Here is a 13,008-nt window from a genome sequence, read left to right as displayed (position 1 = left end):
AAACCTGTAGTTTTGAAGGGTGGATTAGGATTGGTGTAAGGTTTCGATTGAATCATCTAGAAGGAAGGTACTGAGGATCTTTATGTCGTATCGGTTCCAGTGAGAGAGAAAGCAAGGGACAATGACTTGGAGATTGTAGGTCAGAGGCCCTATCAGCTGTTCAGTGCAGGGAATGCAGAGAGCACCAGGTCAGGAGCATTAGGCTGTGGTGCATTTGTGAAGCTCTGAAGGTGTAATGAGTGTGTGATAAAGCCTCTGCCTGAGTGTCCTATAGCTCTCACTAATTGTTATGCATTTCCTATGCATGCACATAAATTCTGTGTGCATTGCTTCCACAAGGTCAACTACCCTGCACACACATCAATACCCTGCTCGTGTTTTAAGCCATTCTGTGGTTGGAGCTATTGCATGAGGAGTGGCCCTATTCTTTATTTACTTAGGTAGTCCCTAGACATACAAATTATGTTTTTTCCCATTCATTTAGTGAATGTCCTTGTTTGTGAATTATTTATTCATCTTAATAGGTCTATTTACAGGTTCAGATAGCTACAGATGGGATTTCTGATTAAAGGATATGTGCATTAAAAATTGTATGGATAGTCCCAAATTGTTTCCTATTAAATTTTTATCAGCAGTTTCTTTTTCTTAGACTATTGGATCTTTCCCCATCTTTGATTATTTAAAATGACCTCATCATTTGAATATGCATTTTAACTGGAGTGAAATGGATTGATTTTCAGAGGCATTCACAGCTCCTTTTGGGAACTCTCTGCCTCTGAGTGATTCCCATTTGTCCCTTTAGAAACTGGACTGTGAGGTGGAGCTTTCTCATGGAGTTTCGGTTGATGCATTGGAATAACATCAAGGCAATAGTCATCTCTTATTTATTTTTTATTACTTTATTATTATAGTTTTGTTTGTTTTAATCACAAGTGACTCAGTTTTTATCAGATGTCTTTAGAGCATCTAGGGGTGGAGTGTATGATTAGAAGAATGAACTTACACTAACAATTGTCGCTGCATTCTGTGTATGACTGTCATATCCCACACTCTCCTGCCATTCTGTTTTTCCATTAGCAGTTAACAGAGTTCTGCTTGTCGATATTTTACTTGTGAATTTTGCATAGACTTTAACAAGTAGCACTTTGGAATGTTTGGTTTATATCTGATCCCTCAATGAAACAGCTTTCCAAAGTTTATCGCTAGTTTCCTAGTGGTCCTTACCTCTCCCCATCCACAGTATTGTACCCTCTTGGCTCACCTGTGGCAGTTCACGTCCCCTAACACCTACTCCCTCCCTCCTGTACCTTTCCATCTCCTAGCCTCTTTCCCCATTTATGCTGCATGTGTCCTTCTAATTGTGCCCTTTTCTTCCTCGGTGCTTCTTTTTTTCTCCCTTCGTGCTCTCCTTTCTAATTTCATAGTCAGTGTCCACATTCACCCCTCTTACATGCATACATGTAAGTAATATAAAGTAGGACTGACTTCTGAGGGAACACATGATTTTTGACTTCCCGAGTTTGGGGTTTCTCAATGTAATACTTCCTAGATTCATCCATATTTATGCAAATTTAATGATTTATTTTTCCTTTATAACTGGCTAAATTGTTATTGTGTATATAATACATTTTCATTATCCTTTTCTTGATGGACATCTAGGCTGGTCCCTTTTGATTGCTGTTGTGAATAACGCATCCATAAATGTGGATATGCAGTTATCTCTGTAATAGGATGTAGAGTCCTTTGTGCTTCAGCTGGTAATGTGGTAACTGGGTAATGTGGTAGGTCTACTTTTAAACTTCTAATTTCCAGAATGGCTGTTCTAGCTTACAGTTCTAGTTTACGATCCCATGAGCCTTGAATAAAGATTCCTCTTTCCTTACTAGCATTTGCTGTTGTCTCTTCTTTTTATGATAGCCATTCTGATGAGTGTGAGGTAGGGTCTCTAATGAGTTTTAATTTGAATTTTTCTGATGGTTAAGGATGTTGAGTTCTTTTAAAATATTGAACATTTGTATTGCTTCTTAAGAACTGACAGTTAATTTTTGTAGTTCTTATACATATATTGTAGTTATTAGCCTACTGTCTGAATTATAGCTTGGAAAGATTGTTTTCATTATTTAATCTGTTTGTCTGTTGATAGTTTTATTTGCTATGTAAAAACTTAATTTCATGTAATTTGGATGTGTAAGTCATTGACAGTATAAAATCCACTGACTTGGGATGTAGCTTAGTGGTAGAAGATGTACCTGTTATGTTCAAAGACCCTATATTCAGTCCCTAGTTACATAGACACAGTCACAGACACACACACAGACACACACACACACACACACACTCTGTGTGTACAGAGTAATGTTTACAATAAAAATTTAAGAATTGAAAAAAAGACAGCCCAGGAGAAACAGTGTACTTTCTCTGGTAGAATGTTGTTCTGTCTTTCTAGGGTGACAGTACTATTTAGATGATATGTAATTGGATGATGTTGTTATATCATGCTTTAGATGATGTTGATACCAGTGAAGTTAGCCTTAGTTGTTAATATCCCCTCACAGTCATCCTTACCGCCTGCAATTTGAACTATTGCAGAAAGAAGGCTGTGATAATATTCCGTGGAATACTTACTGAAATGTATGTCTGACTGGAAGCGTGTGTGTGCGTGTGTGTGTGTGTGTGTGTGTGTGTGTGTGTGTGTGAGAGAGAGAGAGAGAGAGAGAGAGAGAGAGAGAGATAAGAATGCACTTTCCTTCTCATTTTGAAACATATGGAAGTAAGTATAAAAGTATATACCGGATGAAGTATGTGGTGAGCATTAGGCACAACAATTAGTCTCTATTTCTTGTTATTTTCATAATTTTATCTTGTTAGCATTTTCTAATGTAAAGAACATGACCCGTTTGTTTGTTATCAGTGAATGTTACTGTATGTGGCAGTGCAGTGCTAATGCACACACAAAAGTCGAAGGACAACATTCAGGAGTCAGTTGTTTCCTTCCTCCATGGGACCTGAGGATCAAATTCTGGTCATCAGGCTTGCAAGGCAAGAGGCCTTTACCCATTGAACCACGTCACCAGCCCATGGAACATTGTTTTATCTGGCATAGGAAACCGCTATCCTAATCCTTATTCATTTATTCTGAAGACTTTGATGGTAAACTTATTCCTCTAATTTCTAAACCACATTTTAAAATCCACTGCTGCTTGGAGCCATTCTCTGAAGGCAAAGTGCCTCTAGGTTGGCAGAATGGGAACAAATGGTCTAAGAGGCGGGATAGTTTCAGATCCTTAGACAGCTCAACTTCAGTGAGAGAAAGAAAAATTTGTTCACCTTTTATTAATTATAGCACAATGGTGTTTTAAGCCTGCTTTATGAAAAATAAGTGTTTATTTTCTTTGGTACTATTAATGAGTTAGAGATTTATCTACTTCTGTTACCTTTAGAATTAAATATTTAATACATTTGAAAAATAATGTTTCTTCACAAAAATTCATTGATTTATTATACTAATATGTGGTAGTTAGATATAAAAAGCCTAGTAAGACACATTTCCTTCCCCCAAAGTTTGGTTATTTCAGTGAGCGAGATTAATGTCAGCAACTTCAGCAGAGTCTGTAGATGCTGTGACGATGTGAGGTCTGAGAGCAGGGTCATCCTTACAGGCAGGCAGAGGGAGCTTTTCCTGGAGGCTGTTAGAGAAGCAGAACTTAGCTAGGAGGCATTGATTGAGCATACTGTTGGCATAGGTTTGTGCTTCTGGCATGTTGGAGTTTGGGGAGGGATAGTCAATGGCAAGACGTTTGTCAGATGTTCAGGAAACAAATTATGAATCTAAAGTTCTTTACATTTTTCTAGAGCGTTTTGTGTAGGATATCAGCCTTTTGAGATGGATACTTTTGCCAGCAGCTGGATTGCTGATCAGGGGTACACGTGTTGATTGGCAGCAGAGGCCTGCACTGATGGTATGATCTGGTAATCAAGGTAACATTGATTGTCTGAGCCAGCAGCAGTGGAGCTGAAGGAACTATCGGAGACCTAATGATGACTCCCAGTTTTCAGGGTGGAGTGCCCAGGTGGTTGTTGGGAGCATTCTCCCAGTTGGTAAATTAACTAGGTGAGGGATTCACCAAGTAGAAGATCCCCAAGGGACATCCGCATGTAGAAGCCCCACATGTGAATGCATATGTGAGCCGAAGCTCCAAGGGATGCTGGACTGAATTGAAAGCCTTGAGGAACTTTCATATTATTGGTATTTCAAACTCATCATATTTGAGGATAGTTTAGGCCAAAAAAAAAAAGAAAACCAAAAAAGGGTGTGCAGAGACTAGAGTATAGCCGGTGAGAGAAGTCTGAGAGGGATGGCTGAAGGACAGGTCTTTGAAGGAGATGGAGTTGAAATGTTTCAGAGGCCTTGAAAACCAGAGCAGGCCCACTTTTGAAGAAGGCATAACTGGTATTGGGATTCTGCAGAGTTCAAGGGAGGTAAGCACAGAGGTGGCTACTGTGTAACATGTAGAAAGCCATTGGCAACAGTGTGAAAATCCGCTCAGGACAGCAGAGTGAAGGCCAGGTGTTCACTGTACCGACAGCTGGATGAGACATTGGAGGTGACTATTTCAGCTGTAAGTGCCCGAAAACAGTGATGCCATGTCAAGTCAGGCAACTGCCCCTGGGGCTTCTGAAAGCTTTGGCAGAGGCAGCAGTTTTTGAAAATTCAGAAACCAAAAATTAAAGTAAAGTCCAACTGTACTAAATCCCTAGTACTTCTGGTCCCACTCACCTACGCTGTGTCATGTGACCTTACTGCTTCCTTGGTTCTGAGCATACACATTGCCCTGCTGTGGTTGTTGTTTCTGTTTGCCTTGTTTTTACTGTGCCTACAAATTTTTCTGACCTCATAGAAGTCAAATGTTTTAATTATGGGAACAAAGAATATTTTCTACCTTCATTCTTCAGCATGATTAAGTTAGTTTATCTTTGATTTGTATTGTGTTTGAATATATGATTTACAAAATAGTTCGATTTGCTTACTTAAGTTCCATAAAAGATCTTTCCATAGATTTTGGCCCAGTATTAGGATGTAATTTTAGCAATTTATGAAGTGGTGCTAAGCATGCTTTACCATTTTTTATTGCATACTTGTGTGAAGTGTCATACCGAGTATTGAAACTTATAAAATCAAAATATCTGTCAACTCTGAAAACATTAAAGAAGCCCTCCATGTGTCATGGAGGATTAAACTTTCATGCAAGATTGAATTCTTTATGTAAAAATAAACAAATACATCCATCTCATTATTATGCAAATTTACTTCATATAGTAATACATAGTGAAATTATGTGCATATTTAGAAATACTCCAAAATACATTTGTAGTAATTTATTATCATTAAATATTTGATTTGTGTATCTGTTTTATGTACTATATATCCAGGACAGTAAAATTTTTCTGGTGCAAAGGGGTTGTGGGTGGCGAATGTTTAAGGAGCTCTGTTGAGATGCTAAGTCTGTTTCTTCTTGAGAATGAAGGCAGATGATAGTGGATGGGATCAGCAGGAGAGAGGTGCTTTTCATTTTAGTGGGAGGAATGTGTATGCATCGAAGTGACTAAGCCATGAGGCTTTGGCCTAGACAAGACTCAAGCTTCCTCCTCTCCTGACGATGAAGCAGGAAGAATGGCCACCCACGTGGTTAAGAGTGCATGTTTGGAGGGTGGGATGAGAGTGGGAAGGCTCCTGACTCCTTATCTCTGCATGAAGAAGATAAATGATTTAAACTCCAAAATAAACTGGTTTTTAAGATTTTGCTGTATAGGAACTTAAATTGTTTCTAAGCCTTTAAACCCCAGTGGAGAAAAATTTATTAATGATAATGTAGATCCTTTTATTAGTGTTTGCAAAAGCCAATTTCAGGACTCTATGCACTCTTTCATCTATCAGAGGGCTTGCTCAAATTACATTCTTGTCATGGTCGTTCTGGAGCTCCAGGACAACACAAATGTTGCAGCATGAATTTTCAGTGCTGATCTTGACCGCAGTGAAGTGTCTGTGAAGGCTGAAGGTCAAGGGTTTGATTGATTGGGTGATTAAAAATTCCTTTTAAGACAAATTAGATGTGGCAGATTTGCCACAGGTGAGAAGCACTACAAGGAAACGAATCTCATTAGCAGATAAAACTTCTTGGGTCATTAAAAAGGAAGTTTTATGTTTTACACACACAAACGCTCACAGATACACACTTGTGAAGGACCTACATAGGAAGGCATACTTAGTATTGTACAATTTAGATAGATGAAGCACAATTTTCTTATGTTTATGAATAAACACAAGCACTAGATGAGTATGTTTTTATTTTAATTTAGAGACTGGCACTTACCTTAGTACTTGAGGTTAGTCATTCACTATATTTGTCCTTATATTTGGGGTCTTCCAAGTTATCAGATTTGTGACTAGGCCCTTGGATTTGTGGTCCCTTGTTTAGGAGGAAGTAGTAGGGGAAGGGAGGAAGCATGTAGACAGGAGAGTTGTAGCATTCACTGGGCAAAGAGGAGGAGGCTGTGTAAGGTGGTGGGCAGAGGCAGTAGTCTGTGAAGAACACGTAATCAATTCAGAATTTTAAAATTAATTTTGCTTTAAAGTTTACATTTGTAGTCTGTAAAGGTGAAAATTCAGAGTGCTGCTGGCTACCTGGGGACTGGTCTGCTTGAGCCCAATTTTCATTCTTTTTTGGGAATTTTATAATAAAATATCTTTAAAAACATCAGTAGAAGCCGGGTGGTGGTGATGTATGCCTTTAATCCTAGAACACAAGTGGCAGAGGCAGGAGGATCTTTGTGAGTTCAAGGCCAGCAGAGTCTTGAGAGAAAGTTCTAGGGCAGCCAAGGCAACACAGAAAAACCGTGCCTTGTGGGGAGAAAAAAAAAAAACAATAGAGATAACATAGTCTTTTGCTTGCTGTCAAGTAAAAGAATATTTATAAGAGCAGAGAGCTTTCTTCTTTCCTTCCTCCTGTCAGATCTGTATGATAGCCTTAGCCTATGAGCCTGCTTTTGAGATGAATGTTAGCAAGCTATTTAGGAAACAAAGTAAGGCAATCAGTGTTCTCTGTAGCCACCTTTTAGTGTGGAGATATGTGGCTTCTTTGTCTTCACTCCCGGCAGTGGATGTTTACATGAAGAGGTGTTTTCCTGACACAGAAGCCCAGAGCTGAAAGTGGCTCCTCACAGAAGACATACAGCTCAGAGGTGGAGGATCAGTCTTTGACAAGCTTTTCAGTAAGGGCTGAAGGGAGTCAGAGAGGCAGGCGAGTAAGGCAGGAGCTGGTATCATGGGGCTCTCTACTGTGTGCTAGCATATAGTCACAATTTACATGTGTGGGGATGGGTGAAATCCTAAATCAATGTATATTATTGACATGAGCATACATAGCCAAGTCAAGCACCCTAATGCCTCGGTCCCATGGGAATGGTAAGGTCCTTCATTCCCCAGGTCAGACCCAGAGGTCTGAGTATGGATGTTGACAGTCTACGCAGAAAGTGTCAACTCTGACTTCATCCTCCCAGATGATATGCCACCTGAGACTACTGGAACTAGCTGACCTGCCTCCATTCAGCGTAAATATGCTGCGTTTCATGGATGTCGGTGCTTCTCCATTATAGTGTATGGCCCACACAATCCTAGCTTTTCTGTACTTCTGCCATTCTTCATTTCCCATTGCCCCAGTCAGGTTAATCTCAAAGCCATGCAGGTCCTGGCACATGTTTGTTAATCCTGGCGTACAGTGATTCTGTCATGGCAGAATAGTATAGTATTAAGTGTGTGTGTGTGTGTGTGTGTGTGTGTATATATTGTTGTATTTAGTGCATCACACTGTTGTGTCTCTTTCTCACCATTCAACTCTGTCATCCTAAACTGAACCTTTGCATCCATCAAGCATTAGCTCCCTATTTCTTCCCCCACCCGACCCATGGCAGCCACTGTCCTAGTTTCTATCTCTGTGAATGTAACTAATGTTAGTACCTTACCTAAGAGGAATTACACAGCATTTGTCTTTTCATGAGTGGTTCGTTTCACTTGGCATAGTGTTTTCAAGGTCATCCATACTGTAGCATGTTTCACTTTCTTGGCTGGTGAATGCTTCATTCTGTATATACAATACATTTTATTTTCTTTGCAATTTCTGATGGACTTTTTTGCTTCTGTTTTTGTCTGTTGTAGATAAAATACGACCACCACAGCACATTATGTCCCTGATTTTAGTCCTTGTGTCCATACATTGTAATGTGGAACTGTTGGACCATATGATAATGTTGTGTTCAATTTTGCAGGCACTTCTGTACTGTTTCCATATGGTGGCTGTCTGATTTTGCAGTCCCACAAGCAAGTCCATAGAGGTTCCAGTCTCTGCCCAGGAGGTAGGTACTATTGTCCTCAGTGTTGGAGAGCAGCAAGGAAGCAGAGAGTAGCTAAATGTCATACAGATGAAGTCAGTTCATATGTGTAGTTCGGATTTGGCACTCACCATCTATACTCCACCACAATGTCCCATGACACACAAGTGTGATAAGGTACAGAGAGTAAGCAGCAGAGTCTGGATTCAGAAGCCGCTGTAGGGGGGATACTGTTAGCCTTTACCCCCTTTATGTAAAAGTGCTATTTAAAATAGAGTAATCTTTAAATGTCATTTATGCCTTTCCTCCAACTCTCTGAATTTATACTTTAAAATGTTTCTTTTATTTAAAATATTATTTTAAAAATGTCAGCAGTGTTTGGTTTTCTTTTTGAGTTTCTTGAGTAAATTTTTTCTTTAAACCTATTGAATAAATATGCATTTATTCTAGTGAATTTTAAAATGTAACTCTACTCTATCCCTCTCTGTCAGAAGTTTGCTTTCAAATAAAACTAAACAAAGTATACAAAGTCGATTTAAGCCGGGAAAGCCTGGAGGGGAGCAGTGGTAGACATCTGGGCTTCTTTTTATTCAGATAAAGTAAACTTACAGCTTTTATCCACAGAGGAAAAATAGGAAACATATTCATTTTCCTGCTTATATTTTTCTAAGAAAGTGTTGGCTCTCTCTCAGAAGGATGCATGGGGCTGTGTGGCTTTCAAAAATGGAGCCATGCTTAGGGGTGCTGGCCCAGCTCAGCTGGTATGTTCCTGTCACAGGGTCTCCAGTGCCTCACATTGACACTAGGGAGGATACTCGCGGTCTCCCAGAGCTGGTCTCATCAGGTTTGCTTTGTAAGCAGGGAGCTCTGCTGTGCTCTGTCCTCAGCTCCTTAAACAGGCTTGAGAGGAGAGAAAGATGTCCTATCCCAGTGCCTGTGGCTCACATCCTGCTGAGATGCCGCCGAGGCAGAACACTTCCTACTATGCAGGAGGCTGAGTACCATCCCAGAACTAAACAGAGAACCACAAGGAAACAGAGGGATACCAGGGTTTCATCCCCACTCTGACTGGTTTCACACTATAAAAGCTAGCAGTTTTAACATATGGTGAAGGTATTGGGGACTTGGCTATATTCTCCTTAACTTCTTTCTAATATGTTCTTTAAGTCTGTCTCAGGGTTTTATTGCTGTGAAGAGACACCATGACCACCACAACTCTTATAAAGGAAAACATTTAATTGGGACTGGCTCAGCAGTTTAGTCCGTTATCATTATGGCAGGAAGTATGGTGACATGCAGGCAGACATATGCAGGAGAAAGAGCTGAGAGTTCTACATCTGGATCCATAAGCATCAGGAAGAAACTGCTACACTGGGTGTGACTTGAGCATCAGAGAACTCAGAGCCCACCCTCAGTGATACAGTTTCTCCAACAAAGCCACACCTACTCCAACAAGACCACATCACCTAATAATGCCACCCCTATGGGCCAAGCATTCAAACACATGAGTGTATGGGGACCATTCCTATTCAAACCACCACAAGGTTTTACTTAAAAGTTTTGCTATGAATAGTCGCAAATATACCTTTCCTCATGCTATACTCATTAGCTGAGTTGCTGGGGTATTTCCTTACATATGAAGGGAATCTCTTTTATTACTATTTGACTTATGGTAGAAAATTACTCTTCTTTCTTTGCTGTAGTGATGGTTGCTATAGCAGAAAGATTTAGTCCACTCTGTAGAGTTGTGCGCCCCAAAGAACAGAAGAAGGGCAGAGATTTGTCTGTGTAGATGTCAGAACAAGTTCTAGTCACCTTCTAGATTTGGTGTTGTATTAGTTAGGGTTCTCTAGAGGACACATACACAGACAGACAAACACACACATATAAAGGGGATTCATTAGAATGGCTTACAGTCTGTGTTCCAACTAGTTCAACAATGGTTGTCTACCAATGGAAGGTCTGAGAATCCAGTCATCCTTCAGTCCAGGAGGATGATGTTTCTGCTGGTCCTCAGTGTACACTGGGATCCTGAAGGAGCAGGCTCTAATGCCAATAAAGGGATTGACTTGCTCGTGAGAGTGAGAGCAATTCCTTCTCCCGTGTCCTCAATTTAGATTACCAGCAGAAGGTGTGACCAAGATTAAAGGTGGATTTTCCCACCTGAAAAGATCCAATTAAATGTGTTATCTTCCCACTTCAGAGATCTGAATTAGAAGTGGGTCTTCCCACTTAATGATTTAATTGAGACAAAAAGCTCTCACAGGTGTGCCCAACCATTTGGGCTTTAGTTAATTCCAGATGTAGTCAAGTTGACAACTAAGAGTGCCCATCCCAGGTGCTTACTTATTTGTGTGAACTGAAGACTGATGTCTTTTTGCTGCTGTTTCTGATAGTTCCCAAAGGCTTCTCGTTTAAATGTTCACCTCCTCTGAAGAACACTGTTCCAGCTCTTTCTGCTTCCTGTGTTTGGAAACACACAGCCATGTCACTAAAACAGAAGACCTGGCTTTGTGTGGGAGTGGGCCACAGAGTATTTGCAGTCTTCTAACACGTGGAGAACAGAAGAGAAGTTGTGCTTCTTGAATTTCTTCTTTTGCTAATGACAATGGCCATGTTGACTGTGACTTTAAGTTACTTAGTAGAAATTTCCTCAGAGTTTGGGGATTGTTTGAAAATTAATATTTTAAGATCGGCATGGTGGCGCACTCCTGTAGAGGCAGAAAAAATATCAGTTCAGAGCTATCTTGGACCTCAAAGTGAATCTGTCTCAAAAAATGAAAAAGAAATGAAAGAATGCTTAGGTATACTATTTGGTAATCTGTCATTACTTTGTTTCCTGTCATCCTGTGGTAGTGCTGTTCATAGTTGAAGCCACAGAAATGCATGACTTACTGTGACCTTCCTATGGTATATGTCTTAGAAATCTGACTGATGGCTAAAAGTGACTGAGTTGCGTAGCTCAGGACAAAGCCTTCCCTATCTACTCCAAAACCATTTTTGATGTAGTTAGAGCCCGTCAGACATACATTCCATTATATGCTGGGAAGCTGATTCCAGCCACTGAAGGTGCCAAAGTGCATCCATGCCCTACAACAATGTACTAATTGTGTACCACCAGAACACATGCTCCTGAATATGCTCATGCTTCTCTAGATGATTTATAGTTCTTAATACACTGTAAGTGCTATTCAGAAGAGTGCTACACTGTATTGTTAGGAAAAATAATAACAATAAATAGTGTTGGTGTGTTTAGTACATATGCAGGTTTTTTTTTTTGGCTCTGATTTCTTTTGACCAACGTTTATTTGAAGTCATGGATAGATACTTCATGAACTGGATGTATGTGTTCATATGTGTGCAATATAAATATGTAACTATAAAGTATCTAAATGTTATGTCTGTTTGTATCCTGGTATACCTGTTGATTCAGAGTGATATGAAAATTCTCTTTCATTTTGGCTTATGACGTTTTGTGGGGACGCCTGCTGCTGACACTGAGTGGTCTTTTCAGAGAGGAACATACGTGACATGGCATTCCTGTTTAGGAAATCTTTTAGCAGTGTAGGGACCTGGGAAATGTTTCTTTTAACCTTTATGCAGATTTCTTCCCTTGGTTAATTTCTTAGGTGACAGCTGTGTATAGAGGTGGGAGTGAGACCTAGGCACTGATGGGTGTAAGACAGATTATTTAGATAATGCCTGCGACATCTGATCGTCTCCAAAGTCTTAGAAAATGAGGTTGTGCTCCAGATGTCTCCTGAAGCAGTTGGCATAGCTTTTCTGGGCTGCACTTACTTATTATTCCTGCATCTATCTTTAGTTACTCCTAGATTGTTGACCACCATTGTGGGCTGCTTACTTAGATACGTCACTAAGAAAAGGTTCAAGGTTATAGAAACAAGACACTTAATTTTTCTGATGTCTTAACTTTGCCTATTTATTTATTTATTTATTTATTTATTTTCTGACTTGGCAGTGGTGGCACAATCCTTTAGTCCCAGCACATGGGAGGCAGAGGTAGGCTGATCTCTGCGAGTTCCACAACATAGAGAACACACAGTTACACAGAGAAACTCTGTCTCGACAGAAAACAAGACAAAACAAGACAAAACAAAAAACAATTCTAGAAATTCGAAATGAAAAGAGCAGCAAGGTACAAGCAAATACTCTTTAAAACCTAGCCTGTTGTTTTTTGGAGATGTTCTGCCAGCTCCTCTTCTTCTACAGCAAGCGTCTGGGTCTTCCTTTTCTTCAGCCCCCTCCTCCTCTTCCTGTTCTTCCTCCCACTTCCCTTTGCCTCTTTCTCCTTGGTTTTTGAGATAGATAGAGGTTTAACATGCTGATCTGACTGGCCCAGAACTTGCTATGTAGACCATCCTGGCCTCAAACTTTTGATGATATACGCTTCCTCTTCAGATATCATCACGGTTAGGATTAAGCCGGAGATGTCAGGTTTACCTTGCCAGCCTTTGGGACTTTCAAAGACATTATCATTTCTACAGGAGTCAGTTCTGAACTCATCAAATCTACCATAGGATAGGACGTGTAAATGCTATATGATCTGAGTGTCTTTTTCTTGATGGGACTGCAATGTTTTGGATTTTGTGGTTTTGAATATTT

At 40.0% G+C, this 13,008-nt stretch overlaps 1 protein-coding gene across 3 annotated transcripts in view; it reads left to right on the top strand.

Annotated features, from left to right (window-relative positions):
- Fars2 (phenylalanyl-tRNA synthetase 2, mitochondrial) overlaps window positions 1-13,008 on the top strand; it is a 380,900-nt gene that overhangs the window by 27,305 nt on the left and 340,587 nt on the right. For 2 of the 3 annotated variants that reach the window (XM_041632916.1, XM_041632915.1), the window contains exon 2: window positions 8,323-8,409. The exons of the other annotated variant lie outside the window; for it this stretch is intronic. The gene's annotated coding sequence lies outside the window, so the exon portion shown is untranslated. The remainder of the gene's footprint in view (window positions 1-8,322; window positions 8,410-13,008) is intronic. 3 annotated transcript variants of the gene reach the window in all.

Source organism: Microtus oregoni, unplaced genomic scaffold (assembly GCF_018167655.1).
Source record: "Microtus oregoni isolate MIOR12 unplaced genomic scaffold, Mior012 000042F_ref0000377, whole genome shotgun sequence".
Lineage (NCBI taxonomy): Eukaryota > Metazoa > Chordata > Mammalia > Rodentia > Cricetidae > Microtus > Microtus oregoni.
Note: the sequence above shows the minus strand (reverse complement) of the source record. Positions and strands in the feature narration are given on the sequence as shown.